The 16,628-nt window shown below is 36.8% G+C and overlaps 1 long non-coding RNA gene across 1 annotated transcript in view; it reads right to left on the bottom strand.

The window, feature by feature from the left end:
- The window catches only part of LOC134795740 (uncharacterized), a 292,604-nt gene extending 279,625 nt beyond the window's left edge, over positions 1-12,979 (bottom strand). The window contains exon 1 of the long non-coding RNA XR_010144840.1: positions 12,969-12,979. This is a non-coding gene — a long non-coding RNA (uncharacterized LOC134795740). The remainder of the gene's footprint in view (positions 1-12,968) is intronic.
- Between the last annotated feature and the right edge of the window lie 3,649 nt (positions 12,980-16,628).

Below are 16,628 nucleotides of genomic sequence, written 5' to 3'. Positions count from 1 at the left end.
TTAACGGATACGGAACCGGAGCTCCGTAACATCCCTGATATACAGGGTGGCTAAAAAAGATTCGTTCGAGCTTTCGAGGTTGGTCCCATAGTAAAAGTTGCTCTGTATAATCCCAAAACCTCCCTGACAACGGGAATGCAATTTTTTTAGCCACCGAGTATAATATTCCGTCGCTGACCTATGAACATGTTTCGACAAAGATACCCAGCCACCGCTCCCATTTTACCTCCTACCAATAAAACTGCATTTCGCTTCAATTTGAAAGGCAATAACACGGCAATAGGACAATCGTGGAAACACCATCAACCCAACATTGCCTAATACCCGATCATTACAGGCCGAGAGCAACAATCTTAGCACGATCGCACTATCATCGGCCGGCCTGTCTTTATGTAAACAGGCAACACTAATACACCATTATTGCTGACCCCCCAGATGACTGATAAGTCGACATGGGGGTTCTATGCTGGCATTAGGCAAAGGTTACTTTCCCATTGCAGCGTTGTTGAAGCGTTGCCGCTAGTTAATGCATACAGCATTGCAGCAATGCTCCTACTTTCACGCTTCTACGTGTTTTCCACAGATCTACAAGATTGCCTGTCAAATATCATAAGTACGACCAAAATCGAAAAAATGTCAAGTACCCTTGGAGTTGTCAGTTTAGTGCATTTTGAAGTCCGCTATCCTTACGTCTTGGATCAGTCAAGCGGCCGCTAGTGGCCATTTTTAAGCTCAAAAGTGGTCACGTTATTACATTTTTACCCTTATCCTGGTCCCTTTTAGACACTTCAATTATGTTTAAGCATAAGCGTCTTTCTGGACCTGTGATGCTTTAACGACCGAAAAATGTGATGATACTGATGATGATTGCAACAGCGTTACTTTCCCGGCGTTACTTTTACAGCGTTGACGCGGGAGATGTCATTCAGTGGCCTTGATAAATTGCGTTAATGTCATTGCCGCATCACTCTCGCGATTAGAACGTTCAATTCGTCACTCACGCCATCACGCCATAGACAGCGCCATTTACGCCACTGCAATGCTTTCACGACCGGAATGTCACCTTAAGGCGTCAAAGGCCAACTTTCGTAACCCCGTTTCTGCATATCTATCCCGGATGAGTATTGTACATAAATGGACGAGCAGGTCGTGTGAATGGGCAATTTTCTGAATAGCACGATTTATAGTCTGTATATTTAGGTATTTAAATAAAAGTAAATAAAATCTACCCTAAAATCGTTCCTTAAGTCAGTTGAGGGTAGAAAAGCATTACATGATCAAACAAGGTTAAAGTCAGGTCGTTCAGAGACAGATCCAGGCGGTTTTGTATTTGGTTGGTTAACCTTAACCAATAAATGTTATAACTACCCGAAAATGTACAAATTGTTTGTTTACTTTTATTTAACTATGTACCTAAAGATACAGAGATAGAGATAGGGGTTTTCCATATGTCAAAAGAAAGGCATATAAAGAAGGTTTAATCAGTACAGTCGCCATCAAAAGTAGCGGATAGAACAATTAGATTATGACAAATACTTTTGAACGCGAACTGTAAAGAGATACCTATCTCTATTTGAAAAGTATTCTAGGATGGCAGATAGGTAATATTTTTGGCGCGTTGTTTCCGACTGTACCTATTACTATAAGTCTGTGTGCAGTAGACAGTCCTAAATGAAAGTGGAGTGACTGAAAACTTTGGTATCATATGAATAACTCTATGAGTTCCAGTTAACAATTTCTACGCTTTACGAGCGTATATTTCTTTGATTTTCAATCGTAGGAAAAAAAACATATGCTTTTGATTGCTCAAACTAAAAGCATTCGCTGCTTTGTCGACGAAATTATCAATGTTGTTCGAGAAAAACGCTAGTGGACGGAATAGTCCCTAAAACGGAATTAGCCACATTGACCTAATTAATTTGAATTTAAGGAAATATGGCTGCGATATTACCATAGGTATTTGGAAAATACATTTTACTGTTTCTAATTTTTATATGCGTAGGTAGCAACAATACTTATCTACCTAAGTTTAATGTGTAAGGGCCTTTCGCGTTATCTCAGCCATTCCACTTGTGTTCGCCGACCAGAGAATAAATGGAAAATGGTCAGATTGTAATAGGATATAGATTGGATTCTCCAACGTTAGGCAACGAACGTGTCTAGACAACGGTACCCAAGATTACAAAACCCGTAAAGATACCTAGCGAGAGATAAAAGCAATGTCAACGATACTAAATCGTTTCCTTAAACAGCTTTAGACTTAGATGCGCATGCGACTGGCGGGCTGTAAACGGCGTCTTTAATACGACAAGCTAGATGTCACCAAAGCGATCATAGCGTGTGCCATTTCAAGACTGCTCCGCCAATCATCACTTTTCTAAAACCAACTTAACCCTCACACATCAACCTCCCTTAACCACAACGCTTAAGGTCTAGAATCCCGTAAATCTTCGTGTTGTAAAATACCAATTTGCTTTAACAATATGGCGATTTACTTGAATTTCATAGCCTTTTAAGGGCTGAACATTTAGGCCAGTGATCCGGTAATGCTTGGAGCTAGTATAAATAAGCTTGTGTTGTTCCGATAGACCACAAAGAGCTGAAGGATTTGGAAAACTAGGCTTTTATATCTGGCCTTGTCCCGGCTTCTTGCCAAGGCTTGCTAAGGGCGCTTCGCTAATCCAAAGCTGATCCTAATCCCATTCAACTTTCGACCCAGAGGAGAAACTAGGCCTGATTGAGGTTATGTCAAAAAGCAACAGTCCCGTACCAAGGGTTAACATAAAAAATGAATGTAAATGTAAATGGTTTTAGTATCAGGAATTTATTCTAGGTGAAATGTATTCTAGGTCCAGGAAATGTCAGGATTACTCAAGATTTTTAGGGTGATGTCCGGACTTTTGTCAGGATATTCAATTTTTTCATATAGCAACCGTAGTTACAGTTCCACTGTTTTCACTTAGTGTTGGACTAGCTTGAGCTTGGTAGACAATAATAACAGAACTCTCGTGAGGAGGGTGCTAGAACATTTGTCCTCTAGTCATTATAGGTCGTGCCATCGCAACCATCGATTTTGTGTTACGGCATTTACTATGGAAGCATTTAAGGCCGTTCCCTGAGCCAGAAATGTAAAAATACCCCAATAATTATCCTATTTTTCTAAGAAACGGTGATATTTGTAGACGTTAGAAAAATAAATATAATTCTTGATTATATTATCTTTAATAACACAGCTTTCGATACACGATTCATAACACTTCGCTCGATACAATTTATTCCCAAAGTAACCTCCAATTCGAATTTTTACTCCAACTTTACTCGTTTCTTTACTATGTGACACTATGAAACAAAAAAAGGAGAAAAATCAATCATAACTATAACAGTAATTTGACAGCTTTAGAAAAACGATAATTAGAGGCAATATTTTTAAAATAAATAAACATCAACTAATTCTATCGTAACAAAATATCGACTCCGGCCTGCATGCTCTATCTCCGTCCGTCTTTCGAAATGAGACAGTGATGGCTGAGCGCTCGTGCCAGACGGACCTGTACTAGGTGTCCCCAAAACAAATATAAGATTTACTTATAAAAACTGTGCTGTGTTGTGTGTCCTAGTGATATACCGTGTGCACCAAAACCTTTAAGTTATAATGGGTAACAAGCAATTGAATAAAAAGAAGACATCTCGAAAAAGACAACTCGGAAGATTCCAACAAACAATGGAACTAACGTAAGTAAAAATGTATATTTATTACACAGTGAAATACGTAATTATTACTTAATTTAATATATACTGATCGTACTAATTAGTAATCCATATAACTTAAAACATTCTAGAATTTAATAATCACTCCATCTACCGGTTAAACATTGTCATCAATTCATCATCTAAATAGCTTAAAAGGATATTGCGATTCGCGACGTTTACACCACGCGGCACTAGCGCCGCAGCCTTGCACGGCAAAGACAGAAAACATTGCCGTCTATGTGTGCGGCTCCGTGAGTCGTAGTTACGCGGTTGCGAGTGGGCCTTCCTATAAATACGAGCACACAGTGATACATGTAACGCACACAATTAGACGCATAAAGCGTTCTTTTAGCAATCCATCCACCTATCGAGGGTTCGAACCTCAGCTCGTGATTTGTCATGCGTCTAAACTTTTTACTTATTTGTTTTTCTAGGAAAAGAAGAAATTTTGGATAATTTCACAGCCGAACATGATATCTTTATCGAGTGAGTATAATTATTTGACTTGTGCTTTTTAGCCCTACCTACGTAACACAAATAACACAATACACTACTACCATTTATCTTTATTTACAGACTGCAAAATATTATGGAAATGGAATCTCCGATTTCATCAACCACTGACATTCAAAGTAACGAGTAAGTTCTAATTCTAATTGTGGCATTATCTATGAAAAGGGACCTTATTGTCTATGGCGCTTACGACGCACTGCGTCGCACGGCGTGGTATTTATATCAGAGCATCGTTAATAATGGCGGAAGCGCCATCGACAATAAGGTCCCTTTTCATAGATAACGTCACATATGTAGGTACCTATGTCGCGCGTAACTTCGTGCGTTGCGATAAATACCTGCCTACTCAAGTACTCACAGCGGCGGCGTACGAAAAGACCTTAGTTAGATTTAGATACCTACTGTTTTCCTATCAGTGCAGATGCTTATATCTTTTTATGCTTTGAATTGATATTCTCAATTATTTGGACATATTTTGTAAGTACTTATTTTCCTAGATGGCTATTAGTACTACCTACTTAGCAAATGTTCGCCGAAAACTAAATAAAATGTCGCCAATCAATAATATCGTACGAGATACATTGCCCTCATCAGTTATTTGATATTCTCCAAGAGGTACTTAATTTAAAAAAACCGGCCAAGTGCAAGTTGGACTCGCACACGCAGGGTTCCGTACCATTATGCAAAAAACGGCAAAAATCACGTTTGTTGCATAACTATTTATTTTATTCTGTTTTTAGTATTTGTTGTAGCGGCGATAGAAATTCAATCATCTGTGAAAATTTAAACTGTCTAGCTACCACGGTTCATGAGATACAGCCTGATGACAGACGGACAGACGGACGGACAGCGTAGCCTTAGTAATAGGGTCCCGTTTTTACCCTTTACGGAACGGTACGGAACCCTAAAAATGTACACTGGTAGAATGTAATAGGGTTGCCTGAGTAAGTCCCGGAAATTAAAATCCCGGGATTTACCGATTGTCCGTACTTTCGTTATTCTTTTACGTATTTTTTAATGAACTGATAGTTATTTTATATTATACCTACCCTACACAATAGTAAATGATGTCCTTTTCTTGAGCGTGTTGACCGATTTTTTATTTTAATAAAACTAATAATCTTGGGCAATTATTTCCATTTTCAATTTCTCATTTACCTGTGATAGAGCATTTTTAGGGTTCTGTAGCCAAATGGCAAAAAACGGAACCCTTAAGGATTCGTCATGTCTGTATGTCTGTCCGTCCGTATATACAGCCACTTTTTTCTGAAACTATAAGAACTATAGGTACTGTTGAAACTTGGATTTTCCAACAAAAATAGAAAAAAACAATACATTTTGGGGGTTCCCCATACTTAGAACTGAAACTCAAAAATTGTTTTTGCATCAATCCCATACGTGTGGGGTATTTATGGATAGGTCTTCAAAAAATATATTGAGGTTTTTGATATCATTGTTTTCTAAACTCAATAGTTTGCGCGAGAGACCACCTCCAAAGTGGTAAAATGTGTGTCCTTTAACTTCTAAAATAAGAGAATGATAAAACAAAAAAATATATATATGATGTACATTACCATGCAAACTTCCACCGAAAATTGGTTTGAACGAGATCTAGTAAGCAGTTTTTTTTAGTACTTACATCATAAACCGCAATTTTATTATGTTACTTGCTAGATTATTGCTTGTTACTATTTGGCTACTTTGTTGCTACAAAGTATTTGACGCCGACTGTACCTGTAACCAGCACAATGGTTTATTTACTTTCAAGTAGTTTTCTCCATTGTCATCACTTGTTATAATATAGGTACCTACATAAAAATTTTGAAATTAGTCTGTCTCACTTTTCGAAATAACTGCATTTCTGGAATGCTGCGTTTCGCGGGTCCATGATCAATTTATGAAATAGTAATGGACTAATTTATAAATTGAGTGATGTTGTAAAGAAATGACTGGCTGCTACAATTCTTCGACCGACAGATTTGTCCGGATGCTTAATGAGAGGCAAAATGTGGCTGTTATTGTTCATCATCACTTGATGATAAAAAATAGTGCGAAAAATAGTTGACATGAGTTGCGTATTACCTATTCTCACATGTATCGTACAACGTTTTACAGTACATATAGCCCTATAGGTTAACTGGAAGAGATCCCTCAAAGGGATAAGTTCGCCTTTGTACTTCTTGCTAATTGTATGTTATTTTTAATATGTCTTTTTGTACAATAAAGAGTTTACTACTACTACTAGCCCTTTAAATATTTGACATAGTTACGTAATGTGTGTGTGCATTATCGCACTAGTGGGGTAAAGTCCATATGTGCTGTAAAACATCATACATTTATTTAATTTTGGTTTTGACAGTGAGGCGACCGGCTCAAACATTTTGAACCCACGCATTGCACAGGTGGATGACACTTATCGGGTTCCTAGTATATTAGAGGAAGAAGATACCCATGAGGTAGGTGATTCATGCTAATTATGCTTATTGATTGTAGAGCAGAGAACAATTTTACCTTTTGTACTAACTACCTAGCTAGAATAACATTGTTTCAACTTCGTGTGCCAGAATTCCATCGTAAATTGATTTATCACACGATTCGTAGTCTATTATACAGGGTCTTACTTCTATTTCTCTCGTTGGTTCTTTACCACCGGTGCTTTATATGTACAGTCGACGTCAAATATATGTATACATTTTTCACCTTATTACAAAGGAGTAAGCTGCAATAGGTACATATCTTTGACGTCGACTGTACATGATGTGACAAATTGTAAATGCTAACACATACAATATATTTTATTTTCAGTTACAAATATCGTTCAATGTGGAAGAAGAGCTTCCTGACAAAACCGTCGGTCGAAGAATTGTCGCAGTTAGTTACCATTCGATTCGATTCCTCACATTTTATCCAATAAAAGATTGTATGGAAACTATATACATAAACGCAATATTTCACCGACAAAATCGCAATTTTCTTGTTTTGTTCATACTTCAAGATGGACTCTTTGTGACCTTGACGTCACGGTCACATATCGTTTTGTTCGGGGCGTTTCGCGAGTGAAGTACGACTGTCGGACTTTGACTATCATTTCTGACTTTTGTATTCCTTTAATGCAATGGATCCCATATAGACTTTTTATCCTAAAGACAAACCTGATCGATTGATACCATAAATGAAATTTAGTCATCTAGCCTATTATCGATAAGTATATATGTTATTCTTCATCAAATTATCAATAATTTTCATTTTTTAGATTGTTCCCTCTATAAACTCCTAATAGTCTACCTTGGTGCCAAATTTCAAGTTTCTAGGTCAGCTCGAAGTGGGTTAGGTTTTTGATCTATTAGACAGTCAGTCACAAAAATGCCGGTTTTAAAACGTTAATTTATGAATAACTGTTAGAGCTACGTTTACGAAATTTTGTATTCTAGACAAGATAAGGGGCTTAAATAAATGTGCAAAATTGCATGCGAGTAGGTAAAAGTGGTAATAAAATTATCAATAGGAAGGATCAAGAAGTTGTTGCAGCCAGAATTAAGAATTTACCAAGGAGAGGACATGACACTATAATATTTTAATTCATTTTAAAATGTCAATCAGTTTATCAATAAGAGTTTCTTAATATTCGAATTAAAAGAAATATTTTATTAATTACACAATTCTCTCTAGTTTTTGCTCGTATTTAGTATACAACTAACTAATTATTCGTATAAAATTATTTATCGTAGTAACACTCGTATAGTTTCAAAATAAGCTATTTTATTTTGTTGGCATTGTCAAACCCATTGACTATTTTTGTTTTGCTTTAATATATGGTCAGTCGTAAAAGTATTAGCGTCAGCAATGGATTTATATAATGTATTTCTTTAAAAAACCTGATATTTCATGCTAAGTAACAGAAAACAGTCAAATATTGTACCGGAAATATTAGTCCCGAAAATCCCGAAAGTACCGGGAATTTAATTTTGAAATCCCGGTTCTTTGCTTGGCTCTAAATCCCGGGAATTCCCGGTACTTTCGGTACCGGTATTTCCCGGGAGCAAACCCTAGTATGTAGGACTGTAGGTACTGTAAAACGTTGTACGATACATGTGCCAATAGGTAATTCGCAACTCGTGTCGATTCAAAACACTCCCTTCGGTCGTGTTCGAATTTATCGCCACTCGTTTCGAATTTCCTATTTGCCGCACTTGTAAACGTAATGTAGGTAAGTACTATTACAATATGGTGCTACTTTACCGCATTAGTGCGATAATTAGCACATTACGTAACTATGTCGAAAATTTAAAGGGCCATATTATGTACTGTAAAACGTTGTACGATACATGTGCGAATTACCTATTTTTCTCACTTGTATCGGTATGCCCTAACTTTTTAATAAATATCGATGATATACCTGCACAGTATACCTAATAAATAATGATATTATAGAAAACTTGCAGTCATTAATTTGTTTAAATATAAACTGTATTTACCCTTATAGTTAAATATTATTGAAATAAGAGTTGACTTCATTAAAATGAATATTTAATTTACACTATGTTTCATTTATTTTTCCCATTTAACTTTAACGCCATCTATGAGATGCAGCATGCTTTTTTTCAGTATTTAGTAATACGTTTTACAAATCAGTGTCCTGTTAGTTCATTTAAGTCACTACTTCTTGCGTGGCGCTGTTGTATCGTCATTGTATCTAGGGGCGGGACGGGTGGGGTGAGGAGAGGCTCGATTGTAGATTTCATTTGGGTACGGGAACGGCCTTAAGGAAATGTTCTAAGTTTAGCACCAGACGTAAGTATGTAAGTATCTACCTCTAGTAAAAACGGCTTAAGAGTCACGTGAACCTTGCCGCCACCATACAATATAAGTTACGCTCTCATATAGGATCTCAATTAGAGCGAATACAAGTTTTACATTCAAAACTTCTGCTCGCCCTATTTTCTTCATTTAACAATTATTAGCAACGAAAACTTATACCAGACATAAGCTAGCCATACACGTACGGATTTGTCCGTCAGATCTGTCTGAAAGATGTCTCCGGCGGACACACCCGTCAATGTGTGGCGAGAAATTGACACAGATTTGTCTGCCAGATATCTGTCCGCTGTCCACGCTCAAAACAGGTATGTTAGGTACGTAATACGTAAATGTTCATGTTAAGTTAAATGTAATTAAAGCATGTCGTTTTAATATGAGAACGTAACTTTGATTGTATGGGAGCGAATTTTTTGGCGCATTTCGCATTTCTTAATCAATTCTCGTGAAATTTTGTGAAAAGGTTCGATAATTAAGGATATTTTTATCGATTCAGTTTTTAGAAACCTTTCAAAAAGGGATTTGCGAGGTCTACAGCTCACAGAGCTACTAGTTTCTTAACCACTTGTCTGTGTATGATAACTTGATAAGGATAAAAGGATTCCATATTAGAACATATATAAAACCAGGTCTATGGCGAATTTATTTTGTTACCTTGATTTCCGACGTTTCGACTCAGGTTTCACAGGTCGTGGTCGCGGATAACCCACTGAATGTTTAGTCATATTTTTTTATTTTTTCGGGAACGTTGTTTGCTGCTCTACACAGCGCAACCGAAGTTTAAACCAAGGTTTTGACCACGACACACATATGAAAGGTTAATTGTTTGTAATAGGAAAGAACATGAAAAAATATGTGTAAAGTATAACAATCATTTAATATCTGAAACTGATCAGCATACATTTTTGGGGATGTTACTTGATAAAAACATTTCATGGAAGCCTGAAATTGAAAAGAAATGTAAAAAAAATAATAGTTTTGTATATCTACTAAGAATGCTTTCAACTCTAATAGATATACCAACAGCTCTCCTCGCCTACCATGGGTACGTAGCATCAGTTCTCAGATATGGCCTTTTATTGTGGGGTAACTCCTGTGAGGTTGATAGGCTGTTCATCAGCCAAAAAAAGTGCATAAGGGCAATAAGTAATGTACCACCACTTACAACATGTAAACCCTTGTTCAAAGAACTCAACCTCCTTACTTTTCCATCAATGTTTGTACTAGAGGTAGGTAAATTTGTAAAAACATATCCAGAACTTTTCACACAGTTAAAGAGTGTATGTAGATTTAATACTAGATACCCTACCAAACTTGTGCTGCCTAAAACAAAATCCAAATTATGCAGCAGGAATTGTTACTGCATGGCAATAAGAGTGTTTAACAACATTCCAATAGAAATAAGAGAAAACCAACAACCACTGTTCTCCAGAAAATTACATGAATGGCTTATGAGTAAACAATTTTACTCCCTAAAAGAATATTTGGAATGTAAAGGTTTGTAGTAGCACGTTTTTAATAATTTAATGACTAACTATTATGTTAATTTGCTGTTTTATAGTTATAGCTAAATTAATTTAGTTGTAGTTTTAGACTTAAGAAATATTGCGTGCTGGACCTCGGCAGATTGTGATGGACTTTTTGTATATGATAACACCTTTTGTACTCACTTTCATGCAATAAAAAATTATGAATTATGAATTAATTATCCCAATGCACTGCACAATAGCAGACCGAGCCACCAAAATTCCGAAGCTGCATAGTTACTCGTAAACCCGTCACGGAATCCAAAAGGAACACGTCGCCATGACACTTGTTGAATCATAAATTAACAAGATTATATAAACAAGGAAGAGCATGCGTCATTGTGGGGTGAAGTCCCCAGTTGGGGAATATGCCAATCCCCCTACTTAATACTATACATGCGAAAGAACTCTGTCTGTCTGTCTGTCTATTGCCTCTTCACGGTTAAATCGCTGACCCGATTTAACTGAAATTTGATATGGAGAGAGTTTAACCTATTAGGATAGTTTTTTTTATAATGATCATGATCTTTTCACGCAGACGAGTTTCTTGCAGAAACACAGACCACACCACACACTTCCGCTTCTCGTTTAGTTATTTTAAAATTACTCTGATGATATTTCATAGCTTGCTAAGAATGTAACAGTGTCAAACCAATACTCTGCTTCTTTGGCATTCTCAGTAAAATTACTCATCATCATTAACTTAAGAGTTATTCTCTTGTCGGTGGAGTATCTTCCAGCTTTCCCTATCCTGCGCCAACTCTTTTACTTTTTGATACGACACGACCCCCACTTTTTCTTTCACTTGCTCCAAAAAGCTGCGTCTGGGTTTTCCTCTTCCCCGCTTGTGTCCTATCTGCCCCTCCAGGATAGTTTTAAAGAAGTGGTCGTATCGTATTAAGTGTCCAATCATTTTTCCGCGTCTATTTGCGATGGTGTTCAGGATAGCTCTCCTTTCATTCACTCTTCTTAGCACCTCCTCATTCGTTATCTTGTATTTCCAACTAATGCCTTCCATACGCCTCCAGCACCACATTTCAAATGCTTCCATTCTCTTTCTATCTCTTAGGGTCATTGTCCACGTTTCACTTCCATATAGGGCTATACTCCAGATGTACACCTTAATCAGTAGCTTCTTGCTTCTACATGACAAACGGGATTTCAATAGTTGTTTCTTCTGGTTGTATGCTTTTTTTGCCATAGCAATCCTTGCAACGATGTCTGGTGTGCACCTGGAGTCCCTGGTAATTAAGCTGCCTAAATATTTAAAACTTTCAACCTGTTGAATTGGGGTGTTGTTGAGAACTATTGGAGGATGACTAGTTTTGCGTTTTGAAGTTGTAAGAGTTTTAGTTTTCTTTATGTTTATCTTTAAGCCTAATTCGTTAAACACTGTGTCCATTGTTAACATTAGATGTTCTAGTTGAGCTGAAGTTTCTGTAAATGCTGCAATGTCGTCTGCAAATCGTATAAAATGTATTTTCTCCCCATTGAATTTTACCCCTCCCATGTCTGTTTCAACAATTAATACGTAGCCTTTTTAGCAACACTGTAGTGGAATGCTCTACAGTGTGTCCCAAAAATACAAACGTTTTTTAGGATATTTTCTTAGTTAAAAGTCTTTCGCAAAATAGAATTAAAAATTAAAACTAGAATCATTTAACTAATAAAATCTTCAAAATATCATCCTTTAGCTTAGTCATGATACACAAAAGCGCACAACCAACAATATGCAGCAGTAAAAAAAACAGCTTGTTTTTGGGCCACCCATAATACTGGTATTGTTAACTGGTGACCAATTTGAGACTAATACCTCACATCGGATAGTAATGCTTCTATCTATCAAAAAGAATAGATAGTATAGAGGGGTCCTGTCATTGTAAATTTTGTAGTCACTGTAAATTTACTGCCATCTATCGACACACGACTAAAACTCAAAATGAAAACGTATAAAGTTATCAAAAAATTTATATATATGGATAAATGATTTTATTATTTTTATATCATTTTGATCCATGTTCATTCACTGATATCTATGTGTTAAAATTGTTAAATATGAAACGGTGTCGTCACGCCATCTAGCCGAGGATAGGCTAAAGGTGTGTGCGCCATCTATTCGAGAATGACTTTTGCTTGAATTCCGAGGCACGTTTTTTCCTTAGACTTTATTCGTCTTATACGAAGTTACATATGTCTTTGTATCTATCAAGGAATCTTACGAGTACGAGTAATAGTGATTTGCTGTCGAATAATATATTTTGCCATTTTTTGCCTAGCATTAAAAACGTTTAACAAATAATACTAGCAATAATAACCTTCAATGGCTTGCATAATAACAGTTGTTATTGACTCGTTACTGGTGACTTTACCCCGCGTATGTTGTGAGTCACTCCCCTTGGGAGGTTGCCAAGACTGTTCCTCACTCGATCCTCATTGTCAGCCATTCTTTGTGACACATGACATGATGTCAATTTTGTGCATAGGTGATTGTATTAGGTACAGTCACCTGCAATAATATGTTACTCTTAGAAGACCGCAAAAATATGTGACACGCTCCTATGGCTCTACGAATAAGATCGTGTCAGATATTTTTGAGGCCTTCGTTGTGTAACATATTATTGCAGGTGACTGTACACCAGCTATTATATCTTGCACTTTTAGAAACATATAATACATTTAGTAGACACAAATAGGATTGTGCAAGATATTATTCCATACATGGGAGGTTCAAAAATAAGTCGACAAAGATTTTTTTAGGAACTTTAACAAAAACGTTCTAACAAAATGTCATTAAAAATTAAAACTTATGAGACTGGGGAGCTTATGATTCTTTATATTCTTCAAATTAGTTCGGTTTGTTTTAGATTTAGTTTTGAGTGCCAAACGCAAGTATTTGTTAGTCAATAACAGCAAAAAAATACCAAAGTTTTGGGCCATCCTGTAGACTCGTATTTTTTTATCCTCCGTTGTACGTTCCGCCACAAAAAACATAATGAACACGTTAGAAAAAAAACTACGGTCGAATTGATAACCTCTTCCTTTTTTTTGAAGTCGGTTAAAAACAGTTGCGTTTATATGACTGGTTACGCTATTGACACACATACTTTACTCACTGATGAATACTTCGTTAATTCTATATCGTTATTAACAATGTCTATTTAACTACGCGGAAACCACACTGACAACGGTTTTACAAACATCCGTAAAATACAAAGGACTACCGCTATAACGCCTACCGATTCTAATAGATATTTCTGTACAAATAGGGTTGCCATACGTCAGGATTTCTCTTGACATGTCAGGATTTTTGGTCCTTTATCAGGATTGCGAGGGCTTGGCGAGTGTCAGGGTTTTTGAAAAACCTCAACTAACCACTTGAAGCTGGCTAATAGTTTTGAGTTGGGCAGAAAAAAGGGAAGGTTATTTATGCAGCATATGGTGGCGAGTGACGGGCTAGTGGCTCACGAAAGTTTTTGGAATAAGGGATTTTATTTTGGGTGAAATTAACGTCCAAGAAATGTCAGAATTTTTAGGGTGATGTCAGGCCTTTTGTCAGGATATTCCATTTGTAACCGACTTCAATTTCATAGATGTTCTGTAAAGAATTGTGGCTAATTATTCCGAGACCCGTGATCCGATTTCAGTAATTCTCTTTTCTTTCACATGGCAGCCCTATGTACAAATAATGGTAGATAGACACAGCACAGTAAGTGATTGTACAATTTGTAGACATTTCCAGAATGTTGTAAACATTTGAAAAGCAACAGTTAACAATCGAAGCTATCAGTCGTAAATAAAACAGTCGGGACATAGCTTATTCGCGTGTCTACACTATCTGATGCGGCTGGCCCTCTCGACATATCATTCCGATATTCGATATGTACTACAAACTTATCTTATACACCTACTAAAAATAATTTTACGAATTTAGAAACTAGGCTTCTAGGTTTAAGGATTTGTGCTAAGTTTCTCGATGGTAAAGTTATGTTGGTTTAAGTTTAAGGCAGGTACGTGGGCTAGCGGTGACACATTGCGTATCATTTTGTAGATCTCGCGAATACCGCGGTATTTTTCGCCATTTGCCTTACTGTATCTCTGTAGCTAGAGACAATAACGATATGGACTGACAGTCTTCATTCAAACGACATTTTTATTTCGATTATTTTTACGGGGTCTTACTACATGTAAACATATGTAGGTACCTTTTTATCGAGAATATATTTCATAACCCATACAACCATTTCCAGTCGCCGTTACGACGCGGTGTTGACACATCTTGTGTCGACACCGTCTGTTTCGGTCACAATTCCAGTCGCAGAGTCGTCGCCGTGTCGACACAGTTACCAGAAATGGGGAAGGGTCGACACATGACACAAAGTGACATAAAGTGTGGTCGCCGTGTGCACACATTGTTTCGGGTTTGCGACTACTTTATGCCAAAATCATTCGTTCATTCGTTCATTTTGTTCCTGTCAAATGGAAACTGTCAGATGGAAAAATACTTAAATAAAAATAAGTGACATTAATACGCCATCTCTAAAACGGATTACAAGACGTAATTATATATTGTTTGCATTTATATTACAATATGACTTAAATTATTATGGGGAATTAAACTGCTCGAGTGATTTGATAAACCAAGTGTAATATAATCAACGCGCCACCACATTGTTTTAGTTTAGCCGGAAATGAAATTGTTTTCTTCTCAGTGCCTGTGTTCATAACTATATTATTTGAAGCATTTTTAGTACTTCGATGCGTATACTATACTTAAATAACAGAAATAACGCTTTACATACTACGAAACTTGTTAATTATGATGTATAAATATGGTTTAAGGCTGAGAAATATTGCAGTCACAAAGTAGTTGCAATGTTTCGACTTTGTGTCGACTCTGTGTTGACACATGACACGCGCTGTCAAAAGTAATAACAAAGTTACTGGTATGTTACTGGATTTGCAAAATGGCTCCTTGTGTTGATTTGTTTTCAGATATTCTCAAAGTGTAAAAATGCCGTGGTCAGAGATGGGCATTAATCGATTAACTGTTTATTCGACTAATTAATGGAACAAAAAAAGTTAATTCTCAAATTTTAATCGCGATTAGTTTAGTCGACCTAACATAGATTGAAATTGAATTAATCTGAATATTAATCGAATAAATTATCGATTAAATCTCGATTGAAAGTTGACAGGGGGCCATTTTTGTACGTAAAAATAATAGAAATGTCTTGCATGCAGATGGTAGCAAAACACTTTGTCATAAAAGTCGAGATGGGTGTCGATATATAGGTTTTAGGGAGTGCCGATTTCGAAAATAATGACCATTTTGGAATCCGAAATGGCGGCCATGCACTGTGTCATAAAAGTCGTCATGGATGTCGTTTTATACGTTTTAGGGGGCCCCAATTTTGAAAATGATGACCATTTTGGAATCCAAAATGGCGGCCATGCACTATGCCATAAAAGTCGTCATGGGTGTCGTTTTATAGGTTTTAGGGGGCGCAGATTTCGAAAATGATAACCATTTTGGATTCGAAGATGGCGGCCATGCACTATGTCATAAAAGTCGTCATGTATGTCGTTTTATAGGTTTTAGGGGGCCCCGCTTTCGAAAATGATGACCATTTTGGAATCCAAAATGGCGGCCATGCACTATGTCATAAAAATCGTCATGGGTGTCGTTTTATAGGTTTTGGGGGGCGCAGATTTCGAAAATGATAACATTTTCAATTTAAAAATGGCGGCAATGCACTATGTCATAAAAGTCGTCATGGATATCGTTTTATAGGTTTTAGGGGGCGCAGATTTCGAAAATGATGACTATTTTGGATTCCAAGATGGCGGCCATGCACTATGTCATAAAAGTCGTCATGGATGTCGTTTTATAGGTTTTAGGGGGCGCAGATTTCGAAAATGATGACTATTTTGGATTCCACTTTTATGACAAAATACGTAGCCGCCATCTTGGATTATAAAATGATCATCGTTTTCGAATTCTGCACTCCCTAAAACCTATAAATC

The sequence above is a fragment of the Cydia splendana genome, chromosome 12 (assembly GCF_910591565.1).
Source record: "Cydia splendana chromosome 12, ilCydSple1.2, whole genome shotgun sequence".
Classification (NCBI taxonomy): Eukaryota; Metazoa; Arthropoda; class Insecta; order Lepidoptera; family Tortricidae; genus Cydia; species Cydia splendana.
Note: the sequence above shows the minus strand (reverse complement) of the source record. Positions and strands in the feature narration are given on the sequence as shown.